A 14,536-nucleotide genomic window follows, 5' to 3' on the forward strand; every position below is an offset into this window, starting at 1 on the left:
GACAGTGCGCCACTGCTCACTCCTCCCTGCTCCACTGCTCACTCCCCCCTGCTCCACCTTTACTGACATCATGTTGGCAGCTTGAAATTGGCCATGGGGAGTGTTTACATCATGGAAATTGGCAAGTGTGACAAATCAAGTCCCTCCCTAATGCACCCCAAGCCATTTGTAAACATTCACCAGCACACCACTGGGTAGAGATTCCCAAAACATGACTGTGATTGAATTTCTCACCAGCCAGCCTGGCAGGGGGTTTTGGAGCAGATCACCTGGTTTAGAGAATGAAATAAATGGGACATTTCTTTTTTTTTTTTTTTCTGAGACAGAGTCTCGCTCTGCTGCCCAGGCTGGAGTGCAGTGGCGCTATCTTGGCTCACTGCAAGCTCTGCCTCCCAGGTTCACGCCATTCTCCTGTCTCAGCCTCCCGAGTAGCTGGGACTACAGGTGCTCGCCACCACGCCCGGCTAATTTTTTTTGTATTTTTAGTAGAGACGGGATTTCACTATGTTGACCAGGATGGTCTCAATCTCCTGACCTCGTGATCCGCCCGCTTCGGCCTCCCAAAGTGCTGGGATTACAGGCGTGAGCCACCGCGCCCGGATAAATGGGACATTTCTTACATCTAAGTGTCATACAATAAAATGCGTACTTGTTACCTGTATCTTGTCCAGACACATTTGGGGGCCCATCTCTTCCTCCTCCCTTAGAGACGAGAGTGCACACCCCTCATGAAACACCCCTCGCACATCCCAAAACACACCTGGGATGCCTTTTGGGTGGAATAAGAACAGAAGCTCCATGAGGGCAGGGACTTCGTTACTGCTGTACCTAGACTGCTCCTCAGTCTCAGCGGCTCTCCTAGTTTCCCTGACTTCTGACTTAGGGCAATTTAAGCCATGTTAGGGCCAGGGGGCCCTGTGCACACGGGCCGAAGGAAGAACCAGCCAGACACCCTAGGGTAGCCTCTTCTCAAGAACATGAACCTACTTGAGGGATGGTTCTCAGTCAGGAGCAATCCCTTCCCAGGAAACATCCGGCAATGTCTGGAGGCAATTTGGATTGTCACAAGAGCAGAGGAGTTGGGGGAGTGCCAATATCTGTTGGGTAAGGGCCAAGGAGGCTGTTAAGCATCCTACAGGGCACAGAACGCCCCCCACGCCCCCACCCCCACCATCCAAGATTATCCTGCCCCAAATGTCAATAGTGCTGAGGTTGAGAAAGCCTGGGACAGGGACACAGCGGGGAGGAACTCAGAGAGGACGGGGTCAGAGAAGAGACAGGAAAAGGTCAGCCTGCCCTGTAGCTACTGATCCCTCTCTCCCCACAACCCCCTTGCTCTGTGTGGGCCTTTGGTCTCTTCTTTTGTGTCCCGCCCTGCTTCTGTCCTCTGTCTCTTTGGTGTTGTCCGTGTTTATTTCTGTTTATCTCTCGGTCTCCATTTCTCACTCAGTCGTGCCATCCACTCTGGCTGGATCCCTGTGTTCTGAGACATGAGACAAGCCTTTGGCATTTGTACTCCTTCACCCACACTAATCACTCCAGCTGCCTCGGCCTGGGAGCAGAGCCAGGAGGTTGACAAAGGGGGAGGGTACAAAGACGGGGGTTGGGGGTAGGGGGTAGCACACACTCCCTGCTATCCTCACCACTCTTCTTCCTCTTGTTCCTGGGTCCCCACTGTCTGCCACTGAGAGCCCTAGAGATCCAACCACTGTTTTTCTCTCACCCTCCAGGGCCTGGGACCAACCCAGCATGCCCGAGTGGCCTTGCCCTGCCCACTGACCTCTTCCTCTTTACCTCACCCCCTGGCTCCTTAGATTTCCCCTTCAGCCCAGTCCAGCAGCTGTTACAAAACAACTGGGGGCTGGGCAGCTCCTTACCCTAGGCCTTGCCCTGGGCAGCAAGTCATGACTGCCACTCAGCCCAGCACCCTCCGCCCAGAGATCAGGGACCTGTGGTCTCTGCCCTGGTCCTAGTTTTTAGGACCCAGAGACCACTACCTTGAGCCAGGAAATGGTTTCTTGTGTTAGGACCCAGTGCTCAGTGTCCGGATTCAATTGCCAGTGCCTGTCCCCAGGACCTAGGGCTCAGCCCTTTGTGCCTGAGGCTAGAGCTGCCTGCCCTGTTCCTACCACACACCTCGCCTGACAGACCGTGGTGGCCTAGGCTGCTGTGTTTTAGGGGTGGCCACTGTTTGAGGCCAGGAACCCTGCAACTGACATTGCAGAAAAGTGTGGCGGCAATTTTTAAAACAGAAAGTTGAGGGACTTTTGGCCAGGCTTGGTGGCTCATACCTGTAATCCCAGCAGTTTGGGAGGCTAGTCAGGAGGATCACTTGAGGCCAGGAGTTCAAGACCAGCCTGGGCAACATAGTGAGATCCTGTTCCCATCACTATTTTTTTTTTTTTTTTTTTTTTAGATTCCATTCCTTTTGGGAGGCTGAGGCGGGCGGATCACTTGAGGTCAGGAGTTCAATATCAGCCTGACCAACCATGTTGATTTTAGTCACTATCAAAAGTACAAAAATTAGCGGACATGGTGGCAGGCACCTATAATGCCAGCTACTAGGGAAGCTGAAGCAGTAGAATCGCTTGAACCTGGGAGGCGCAGGATGCAGTGAGCCAAGATCACGCCACTGCACTCTAGCCTAGGTGACAGAGTGAGACTCCGTTTCACCAAAAAAAAACAAAACAAAAAAAACAAAGTGTAATCTCAGCACTTTGGGAGGCTGAGGCAGGCAGATCACCTGGGGTCAGGAGTTCGAGAACAGCCTGGCCAGCATGGTGAAAACCCGTCTCTACTAAAAAATACAAAAATTAGCTGGGCATGCCCAGGGTCAGTGGCTTACACCTGGAATCCCAGCACTCTGGGAGGCCGAGACTGGTGGATCACAAGGTCAGGAGATGGAGACAATCCTGGCCAACATAGTGAAACCCCTTCTCTACTAAAAATACAAAAATTAGCTGGATGTGGTGGCACGTGCCTGTAATCCCAGTTACTCTGGAGGCTGAGGCAGAAGAATCACTTGAACCAGGGAGCCAGAGGTTGCACTGAGCCGAGATCGTGCCACTGTACTCCAGCCAGGAGACAGAGTGAGACTCTGTCTCAAAAAAAAAAAAAAAAAAAAAATTTAAATTGAGGACTTTTTTTTTGAGCCGGAGTCTTGCTCTTTTCCCCCAGGCTGGAGTGCAATGGCGCAATCTCAGCTCACTGCTTCCCAGCTTCAAGCAATTCTCCTGCCTCAGCCTCCCGAGTAGCTGGGACTACAGGCACCCACCACCATGCCTGGCTAATTTTTGTATTTTTAGTAGAGACAGCGTTTCATCATGTTGGCCAGGCTGGTCTTGAACTCCTGACTCCAGGTGATCTGCCCGCTTTGGCTTCCCAAAGTGCTGGGATTACAGGCATGAGCCACCACGCCCAGCCTTTTCTTTTCTTTTCTTTTCTTTTTTTCTTTTTTTTTTTTTTTTTTTGAGACGGAGTCTGGCTCTGTCACCCAGGCTGGAGTGCAGTGGCCAGATCTCTGCTCACCGCAAGCTCCGCCTCCCGGGTTTACGCCATTCTCCTGCCTCAGCCTCCCAAGTAGCTGGGACTACAGGCGCCGCCACCTCGCCCGGCTAGTTTTTTGTACTTTTTAGTAGAGACGGGGTTTCACCGTGTTAGCCAGGATGGCCTCGATCTCCTGACCTCGTGATCCGCCCGTCTCGGCCTCCCAAAGTGCTGGGATTACAGGCTTGAGCCACCGCGCCCGGCCTCTTTTCTTTTTTTTAAACAGAGTCTCGCTCCATCACTCAGGCTGAAGTGCAATGGTATGATCGTGGCTCACTAAAACCTCCGTCTCCCAGGTTCAAGTGATTCTCCTGCCTCAGCCTCCCGAGTAGCTGGGATTAAAGGCGTGTGCCACCAGGCCTGGCTAATTTTTGTATTTCTACTACAGATGGAGTTTCACCTTATTGGCCAGGCTAGTCTCGAACTCCTGACCTCAAGTGATCTGCCTGCCTTGGCCTCCCAAAGTGGAGAGATTTTTAAAGTAATGTAAACCATTCTCCAGCCTTGCCAACATGGTGAATCCCCGTCTCCACTAAAAATACAAAAATCAGGCCGGGCGCGGTGGCTCAAGCCTGTAATCCCAGCACTTTGGGAGGCCGAGGCGGGCGGATCACGAGGTCAGGAGATCGAAACCATCCTGGCTAACACGGTGAAACCCTGTCTCTACTAAAAAATACAAAAAAAAAACTAGCCGGGCGAGGTGGTGGGCGCCTGTAGTCCCAGCTACTCGGGAGGCTGAGGCAGGAGAATGGTGTAAACCCGGGAGGCGGAGCTTGCAGTGAGCTGAGATCCGTCCACTGCACTCCAGGCCTGGGTGACAGGGCAAGACTCCGTCTCAAAAAAAAAAAAAAAAAAAAAAAAAAATCAGCCAGGTGTGGTGGCATATGCCTGTAATCTCAGCTACTCAGGAGGCTGAGGCAGGAGAATCACTTGAACCTGAGAGGTGGAGGGTGCAGTGACCCAAGATCGTGCCGTTGCCCTCCAGCCTGGGTGACAGAGTGATACTCTATCTCAAAAAAAAAAAAAGAAAAAGAAAAGAAAAAGACATGGTGGTGCACACCTGTAATCCCAGCTGCTCCAGAGGCCGAGCCAGGAGAATTGCTTAAATTTGGGAGGCGGAGGTTGCAGTGAGTCGAGATCATGCTACTGCACTCCAGCCTGGCGACAAAGCGAGACTCTGTCTTGAAAAAAAAAAAAAAGAAAAGAAATAATTCAAATGAGCGTTTAAGATAAAATTTGGGGAAGGGACTAGCAGTAACAGAATGCCCAATGCAAGGTGAATTTCAGGTAAACAACAAATAATTATTTAATGTAAGTATGTCCAATGCCATATTTGGGACATACTAAAAAATTATTCATTGGTTTTCTGAAATCCTCCTTTATAACAGGGACCTGTGTTTTGATGTGTGAAATCCAGCAGCATTGTCCAGAGATATCTTCCAGGTTATTTTCCAGTAGCTTTAAGTGGGGAAGTGGAGTGTTTCTCTTTTTCCCCCCCCCCTTTTTCTGTTGAGACAGGGTCTTGCTCTGTCCCCCAGGCTGGAGTGCAGTGGCAAGATCTTGGCTCACTGCAGCCTCGACCTCCTAGGTTCAAGTGATCCTCCCGCTTCAGCCTCCCAAGTAGTTGGGACTACAGGTGCGTGCCACAATGCCTGGCTAATTTCCTTATTTTTTTTGCAGAGACGGGGACTAGCTATGTTGCCCAGGCTGGTCTTGAACTCCTGGGCTCAAGTGATGCTCTCGCCTCAACCTCCCAAAGTGCTGGGATTACAGGTGTGAGCCACTGCACACAGCCCCCAGTTCTGTGTTTCCTTCCAGGCACTTTTTACTGCCATGGCTTCTTAACTGGCTCCCTGTCTCCAATCTTGCCCATCTGCTACCACACCCTGACTGGCTAGTGCTTCACCTGCAGTCATGTTACCTCCTGACTGAAGACGCTTCTGTGGTTTTCCATGCCACATGAGGAAGAACAAAATCCCAGCCTAGCAGGATACAAAGCCCTCAGTGCCTGATTCCTGCCCAGCTTCCAGGACATTTGGCAACATCCCCGCCTGCCTCACACTGCACCAGAAAAATGCTTCTTCCCTGTTAGTCTCCCCAACTCCTGCGATGATTCTGGCTCCCGTGTCTTACGTTTCTCTCCATCAGCTATGTATTGCACACAGACAGCACCTACTGCATGCCAGGCACCGGGCTAAGAAAGACACAGTGGAGAACACGGCAAATGTTCCTGCTCTTGTGACTTATATTTTGGCAGAGGCGCATTTAATAGATCAACAGTTACAATGAGGTGTTTGTTGTGGTAGGGTAGGTAAAGAACGCTGGGGTCAAAGAAGGCCTCCTGGAAATCATGGTATTTAAGATTTGAACAGTCATCAGCCCACTAAAGTGGGACAGCAGGAGAGAGCGTTCCAGGCAGAGGGAACAGCTTGTGCAATGGCCCTGAGGCTCGGAGAGGAGGTGCAAGTCCAGGATGGTGGGAATACAGAGAAGAGAGGAAGAGAGCAACAGGGTGAGGAGGCCCCAGGAAGCCGCCGGACAGAATGTGCCTTTGATTCTGAGAGCTATGAAAAGGCCCGGGAGGAATTTAAGCGGGGGAGTATCCTGAACAGGCTTGTGGCTACTGTGCAGAGACTAGATTGAAGACCTTGTTTCTCTTTCCAGGATGGCAGAAATGACAGCACCCTGGGTTAGGGTGAGGGCACTGGAGACGGAGTCACAGATATGTCAGAGGTATCAGTTTTGGACTTGTTGAGTTGGTGACGCTAGCAAGACATCCAGTCGATATGCTGTTGACCTCAGGAAAAAAGTCTGGACCTGAGAGATTCTGGTTTTTTGTGTTTGTTTGTTTGTTTGTTTTTTGAGACAGTTTTGCTCTTGTCGCCCAGGCTGGAGTGCATTGGCATGATCTCGGCTCACTGCAAGCTCTGCCTCCCGGGTTCATACCATTCTCCTGCCTCAGCCTCCTAAGTAGCTGGGATTACAGGCACCCGCCATAGCGCCTGGCTAATTTTTTGTATTTTTAGTAGAGACAGGGTTTCACCGTGGTCTCCATCTCCTGACCTTGTGATCCGCCCACCTCGGCCTCCCAAAGTGCTGGGATTACAGGCGTGAGCCACCATGCCCGGCCTGTTGGATCTTTATATACATTTACTTATTGATTCCTCACAACAACCCTATGAGGTATGTGCCTTCGCTCTTGCCATTTTACAGATGAGGGAACAAAAGGTTGTATGCAGGTAGGGTGCAGTGGCTAATGCCTGTAATCCCAGGCAGTGTCTTGGACAACGTAAGACCAAAAAACAGTTGTGTGAGGTAATCAAAGCTACACAATTACTAAGTGCCAGAGCCAAGGTTCCAAATCCAGTAATCCAGCTCCTTATCTATGCTCTTAACCACACCACACAGCCTCTCACTGAGGCAGTAATTTAAGTCCTCAGAATTGATGTGATGAATTTCAGAATTGTGAGTCAGAAGGGCAAATGATCATCCTCAGGAATACCGGCATCTAGCCGGGTGCGGTGGCTCACACCTGTAATCCCAACACTTTGGGTGACTGAGGTGGGTGAATCACTTGAGGTCAGGAGTTTGTGACCAGCGTGGCCAACATGGTGGAAACCCAGTCTCTACTAGAAATACAAAAACTAGCCAGGCGTGGTGGCATGAACCTATAATCCCAGCTACTTGGGAGGCTGAGGCAGGAAAATTGCTTGAACCCAGGAGGCAGAAGCTGCAGTGAGCCGAGATTGTCCCACTGCACTCCAGCCTGGGGGACAGAGGGAGACTCTGTCTCAGGAAAAAAAAAAAAAAAAAAGGCATCTAAAGCCAAGGTGGCAAACCGGTAGCTCAAGGGTTGAATTCTGCTCTCTTTTTCTTTTTTGAGATGGAGTCTCACTCTTTCATGCAGTCTGGAGCACAGTGGCGTGATCTCAGCTCACTGCAACCTCCACCTCCTGGGTTCAAATGATTATCCTGCCTCAGCCTCCAGAGTAGCTGGGATTACAGGCATGTGCCACCACACCTGGTTAATTTTTGTATTTTTTAGTAGAGACGGGGTCTTACCATGTTGGCTAGGCTGGTCTTGAACTCCTGACCTCAAGTGATGTGCCCACCTTGGCCTCCCAAAGTGCTAGGATGAATCCTGCTCTTGAACAAGTTTTCACAGAAGTGAATTTTTTAAAATTAATTGCCATACAAAAATGAACCCAAAATGATCAAAGACCTAAACATAAGAGTTAAAACAATAAAACTCTTAGAAAAAAACAGGGGAAGGCCGGGCATGGTTGGCGGTGACTCATGCCTGTAATTCTAACACTTTGGGAGGCTGAGGCATGAGGATCACTTGAGCTCAGGATTTGGAGACCAGCCATGGTAACATGGTGAAACCCCATCTGTACAAAAAATACAAAAATTAGCCAGGCATGGTGGTGCATGCCTGTAGTCCCAGCTACTCGGGAGGCTGAGGCAGGAGGATCACTGAAGCCTGAGAGGTTGAGGCTACAGTGAGCTGTGATTGCATCACTGTACTCCAGCCTGAGCAACAGAGTAAGACTCCATCTCCAGGAAAAAAAAAAAAAGAAAGAAAGGAAGAAAGAAAGGACTGGCCGGGTGTGGTGGCTCAAGCCTGTAATCTCAGCACTTTGGGAGGCCCAGACGTGTGGATCACGAGGTCAGGAGACCAAGACCATCCTGGCTAACATGGTGAAACCCCCTCTCTACTAAAAAATACAAAAAAAAACTAGCTGGGCGAGGTGGCGGGTGCCTGTAGTCCCAGCTACTCAGGAGGCTAAGGCAGGAGAATGGCATGAACCCGGGAAGCAGAGCTTGCAGTGAGCTGAGATCCGGCCACTGCACTCCAGCCTGGGTGACAGAGCGAGACCCTGTCTAAAAAAAAAAAAGAAAGAAAGAAAGGACTATAAAGAGAGTGAAAAGATAACACACAGTGTAGGAGAAAATATTTGTAAATCATATCTGATAGGCAATTAATATCCACATTATATAAAGAACTCCTGAAACTCAACAACACAAAAACAACCCAATTAAAAAACAGGCAAATGACAACTTAAATAGGCATTTCTCCAAAAAAGATATACAAATAGCTCATAAACACAGGAAAAGATGCTCAGTATCACTAAACATTAGAGAAATGTAAATCACAGGCTGGGGGCGGTGGCTCATACCTGTAATCCTAGAATTTGGGAGATCACGGCAGGCAGATCTTGAGGTCAGGAGTTCAAGACCAGCCTGGCCAACACAGTGAACCACTGTCTATTAAAAATACAAAAAAATTAGCCGGGTGTGGTGGCAGGCACCTGTAATCCCAGCTACTCGGGAGGCTGAGGCAGGAGAATTGCTTGAACCCGGAGGCGGAGGTTGCAGTGAGCCGAGATCATGCCGCTGTACTCCAGCATGGGTGACAGTGTGAGACTGTGACAGTGTGAGACTCCGTCTGAAAAAAAAAAAGAAAGAAAAAGAGAAATGCAAATCACAGCCACAATGAGAAATGACTTCATACCCATCAGGATGGCTATCATCATCCAAAGGAAACAGAAATCAGTGTTTTTGAGGATGTGAGGAAACTGGAATCTTTGTGCATTGCTGGTGGGAATGTGAAATGATACAGCCATTATGGAAAACAGTATGGCAATTTCTCAAAAAATTGAAAATAGAGTTACCATATAATCCAGTAATTTTATTTCTGGGTGGACGCCCAAAAGAATTGAAAATAGGGACTTGGACAGATATTTGCACACGCATATTCATTGCAGCATTATTCACAGTAGCCCAAAGGTGGATACAACCCAAGTACCCACAGACAGAAGAATGGAAAAACACAATGTGATATATACGTACAATGGAATGTTATTCAAACTTAAAAAGGAATGAAATCCCGACACATGCTACAACACCGGTAAACCTTGAGGACATTATGCGGAGTGAAATAAGCCAGTCACGAAAAGACAAATATTGTATGATTCCACTTTCATGAGTTACCAAATTAGTAGTCAAAGTCATAGAGACAGGAGGCTGAGGCAGGCAGATCACTTGAGGTCAGGAGTTTGAGATCAGCCTGGCCAACATGGTGAAGCCCTGTCTCTACTAAAAATACAAAAATTAGCCAGGTGGGCCGGGCGCGGTGGCTCAAGCCTGTAATCCCAGCACTTTGGGAGGCCGAGACGGGAGGATCACGAGGTCAGGAGATCGAGACCATCCTGGCTAACACAGTGAAACCCCGTCTCTACTAAAAAATACAAAAATCTAGCCGGGCGAGGTGGCGGGCGCCTGTAGTCCCAGCTACTCGGGAGGCTGAGGCAGGAGAATGGCGTAAACCCGGGAGGCGGAGCTTGCAGTGAGCTGAGATCCGGCCACTGCACTCCAGCCTGGGCGACAGAGCGAGACTCTGTCTCAAAAAAAAAAAAAAAAAATTAGCCAGGTGTGGCAGCAGGCACCTGTAATCCCAGCTACTCAGGAGGCTGAGGCAGGAAAATAACTTGAACTCGAGAGGCAGAGGTTGCAGTGAGCCGAGATTGCGCCACCGCACTCCGGCATGGGCGACAGATCGCGACTCCATCTCAAAAAAACAAATAAATAAAAATAAATAAGTGAAAAAATGAAAAGGATAACTTTAACTTTTACCTTTTTTTTTTTTTCTCCAGACGAAGTTTCGCTCTTGTTGCCCAGGCTGGAGTGCAGTGGCGCGATCCAGACTCATTGCAGCCTCTGCCTCCCGGGTTCAAGTGATTCTCCTACTTCGTCCTCCCGAGTAGCTGGGATTACAGGTGTCTTCTTCCACCATGCCCGGCTGATTAACTTTAACTTTTAAATTTGGTAAAACACTTCATGTTTGAATTAAAATTTGTTCTTTTTTTTTTTTTTTTTGAGACTGAGTTTTACTCTTGTTGCCCAGGCTGGGGTGCAGTGGCACAGTCTTGGCTCACTGCAACCTCCACCTCCCAGGTTCAAGCAATTCTGCCTCAGCCTCCCTAGTAGCTGCCTAGTAGCTGGGATTATAGGCATGTGCCACCATACCCAGCTCATTTTTTGTATTTTAGTAGAGACAGGGTTTCACCCTGTTGGCCAGGCTGGTCTCAAACTCCTGACCTCAGGTAATTCACCTGCCTCAGCCTTCCAAAGTGCTGGGATTACTAAAATTTACTCTTAGAAAACAAAAATATTACATTTTTCAGTTCTCATTGTTTTTTTTTTTTTTTTTTTTTTTTTTTTTTTTTTGAGACGGAGTCTGGCTCTGTCGCCCAAGCTGGGGTGCAGTGGCCGGATCTCAGCTCACTGCAAGCTCCGCCTCCCGGGTTTACGCCATTCTCCTGCCTCAGCCTCCGGAGTAGCTGGGACTACAGGCGCCCGCCACCTCGCCCGGCTAGTTTTTTGTATTTTTTAGTAGAGACGGGGTTTCACTGTGTTAGCCAGGATGGTCTCGATCTCCTGACCTAGTGATCCGCCCGTCTCGGCCTCCCAAAGTGCTGGGATTACAGGCTTGAGCCACCGCGCCTGGCCCCATTGTTTTTAATTTTAAACACAAACTTCTGGTCGTCATTGGGTTTTTTTTTTTTTTTTTTTGAGATGGAGTCTCCCTCTGTTGCCCAGGCTGGGGTGCAGTGGCAGGATCTTGGCTCACTGCAACCTCCTCCTCCGAGATTCAAGTGATTCTCCTGCCTCAGCCTCCCAAGTAGCTGGGATTACAGATGTGCGACACCACGACACCATGCTCCGCTAATTTTTGTATTTTTAGTGGAGACGGGGTTTCACCATCTTGACCAGGCTGGTCACAGACTCCTGACCTCAAGAGATCTGCCTGCCTCGGCCTCCCAAAGTGCTGGGATTACAGGCATGAGCGACCTCACCTGGCCCATGATTGAGTTTTAATAATACTTGTAAATTTTAAATTAGCACAAGAGCCAGGCATGGTGGCTCACACCGGTAATCCTAGCATTTTCAGAGGCAGAGGCAAGAGGATTGCTCGAGCGCAGGAGTTCAGACCAGCTTGGGTAACATAGTGGACCCTGTCTTTACAAAAACTTTAAAAATTAGCCTAGTGTGGTGGCATGTGCCTATAGTCCCAGCTACCTGAGAGGCTGAGATGGGAGGATCGCTTGAGCCTGGGAGGTTGAGGCTGCAGTGAACTATGATCACACCACTGCACTCCAGCCTAGATGACAGAGTGAGGCCCTGTCTGAAAAACAAACAATAAATAAATAAATTAGCACAGGTGGTCACATAGAATTAAAGTAACTTAAGTTTTGTTTCTTCACCTTTAAAATCACTGTGTCATCATTGCTTATTCTGCAATAACTGTTTAATCTCAGGAATATGTTGCTTCCTGGAGCTGGAGACACCAACAGAGCTCAAAGCAAGCTTGAATGATTCCAAACTACTAAGAAATTACTTTCAAAATGAATGTGTTTAGCTGAGTCTGCGTGTGTCAAGAGGCAAGTTATACAAGTGGGATTTCTCCCAATTGACTTTGGCACACATGTTTATTAAAAGCTAAATACGGGCGGGGCGCTGTGGCTCACGTCTGTAATCCCAGCACTTTGGGAGGCCGAGACGGGTGGATCACGAGGTCAGGAGATCAAGACCATCCTGGCTAACACGGTATAACCCCGTCTCTACTAAAATACAAAAAAAAAAATTAGCCCAGCGTGGTGGCGGGTGCCGGTAGTTCCAGCTACTGAGGAGGCTGAGGCAGGAGAATGGCGTAAACCCAGGAGGCGGAGCTTGCAGTGAGCCGAGATCGCGCCACTGCACTCCAGCCTGGGTGACAGAGCAAGACTCGGTCTCAACAACAACAACAACAACAACAACAACAACAACAAACTAGCGGGGCGAGGTGGCGGGCGCCTGAAGTCCCAGCTACTCGGGAGGCTGAGGCAGGAGAATGGCGTAAACCCGGAAGGCAGAGCTTGCAGTGAGCTGAGATCCGGCCACTGCACTCCAGCCCGGGCGACAGAGCAAGACTCCGTCTCAAAAAAAAAAAAAAAAAAAAAAAAAAAAAAGCTAAATACGGGCTGGGCGTGGGGGCTCATGCCTGTAATCCCAGCACTTTAGGAGGCCAAGGTGGGCGGGTCACCTGAGGTCAGGAGTTCGAGACCAGCCTAACACAGTGAAACCCCATCTCTAATAAAACTACAAAAAATTAGCTGGGCATGGTGGCATGTGCCTATAGTACCAGCTATTCAGGAGGCTGAGGCAGGAGAATCGCTTGAACCCGGGAGGTGGAGGTTGCAGTGAGTGGAGATAGCACCACTGCACTCCAGCCTGGGAGACAGAGCGAGACTCCATCTCAAAAAAAAAAAAAAAAAAAAAAAAAAAAAACTAAATACAATTGGCCCTGTGTATTCGGGAGTTTTGCATTGGTGGATGCCACCAACTGCGGATAAAAAATATTTGGGGCCAGGCGTAGTGGCTCACGCCTGCAATCCCAGCCAAGAGATTGGATTGGGAGGCCGAGGCAGGTGGATCCCAAGGTAAGGAGTTCAAGACCAGCCTGGCCAAGATGGTGAAACCCGGTCTCTACTAAAAATATAAAAATTAGCCCGGCATGGTGGCAGGCGCCTGTAATCACAGCTACTCGAGAGGCTGAGGAAGAGAATCGCTTGAACCTGGGAGGTGGAGGGTGCAGTGAGCCTAGATCGCGCCACTGCACTCCAGGCTGGGTGACAGAGCAAGACTTTGTCTCAAAACAAACAAACAAACAAACAAACAAAATAGCTGGGCATGGTGGCATGTGTCTGTAGTCCCAGATACTCCAGAGGCTGAGTCAGAAGAATTGCTTGAACCAGGAGGCACAGGTTGCACTGCCCTGAGCCGAGATGGTGCCACTGCACTGCAGACTGGGCAACAGAGGGAGACTTCTTCTCCTTTTCTTTTTTTTTTTTTTTTTTTGAGACGAAGTCTCACTCTGTCACCAGGCTGGAGTGCAGTGGTGTGATCTCGGCTCACTGCAACCTCTGCCTCCTGGGTTCAAGCGATTCTCTTGCCTTGGCCTCCCAAGTAGCTGGGATTACAGGTGTGTGCCACCATGGCCAGCTAATTTTTCTATTTTTACTAGAGACAGAGTTTCACCATGTTGGCCAGGGTGGACTCCTCAAAAAAAAAAAAAAAAAAAAAAAACAAAACTGGGGAAGGCTGGGCATGATGGCTAACACCTGTAATCCCAGCACTTTGGGAGGCCACAGTGGGCAGATCACTTGAGGTCAAGAGTTTGAGAACAGCCTGGTCAACATGGTGAAACCCCACCTCTCCTAAAAATACAAAAATTAGCTGGGTGTGGTGGCATGCACCTGTAGTCCCAGCTGGAGGCTGAGGCAGGAGAAACGCTTGAACCCTGGAGACAGAGGTTGCAGTGAACCGAGATCATGCCACTGCACTCCAGCCTGGGCAACAGAGTGAGACTCCACCTCAAAAAAAAAAAAATGGGAGGAAAAATGAATAAAATATAACAATACAACAATTAAAATAATACAAATTTTTAAAACAATACACTATTTACATGGCGTTTACATTGTATTAGGTATTATAAGTAATCTAGAGATGACAAAATATATGGGAGGATGTACATAGATTATATGTAAATATGAAGCAATTTTTTTTTTTTTTTTTAAACAGAGCCTCGCTCTGTCGCCCAGGCCGAAGAGCAGTGGCGCGATCTTGGCTTACTGCAATCTCCATCTCCTAGGTTCAAGAGATTCTCCTGCCTCAGCCTTCTGCATAGCTGGGATTACAGGCGCCCGCCACCACGCCCAGCTAATTTTTGTATTTTTACTAGAGATGGGGTTTCACCGTGTTGGTCAGGCTGGTCTGGAACTCCTGACCTCAGATGATCCGCCTGCCTCGGCCTCCCAAAGTGCTGGGATTACAGGTGTGAGCCACCGCACCTGGCATATTAAGCAATTTTCTATCAGAGACTTGCATCCAAGAATTTTGATATCCCCAGGGTCCTGGGACCAACCCCCTGAGAATACAGTGGGACAAC

This window comes from Chlorocebus sabaeus, chromosome 20, assembly GCF_047675955.1.
Source record: "Chlorocebus sabaeus isolate Y175 chromosome 20, mChlSab1.0.hap1, whole genome shotgun sequence".
Lineage (NCBI taxonomy): Eukaryota > Metazoa > Chordata > Mammalia > Primates > Cercopithecidae > Chlorocebus > Chlorocebus sabaeus.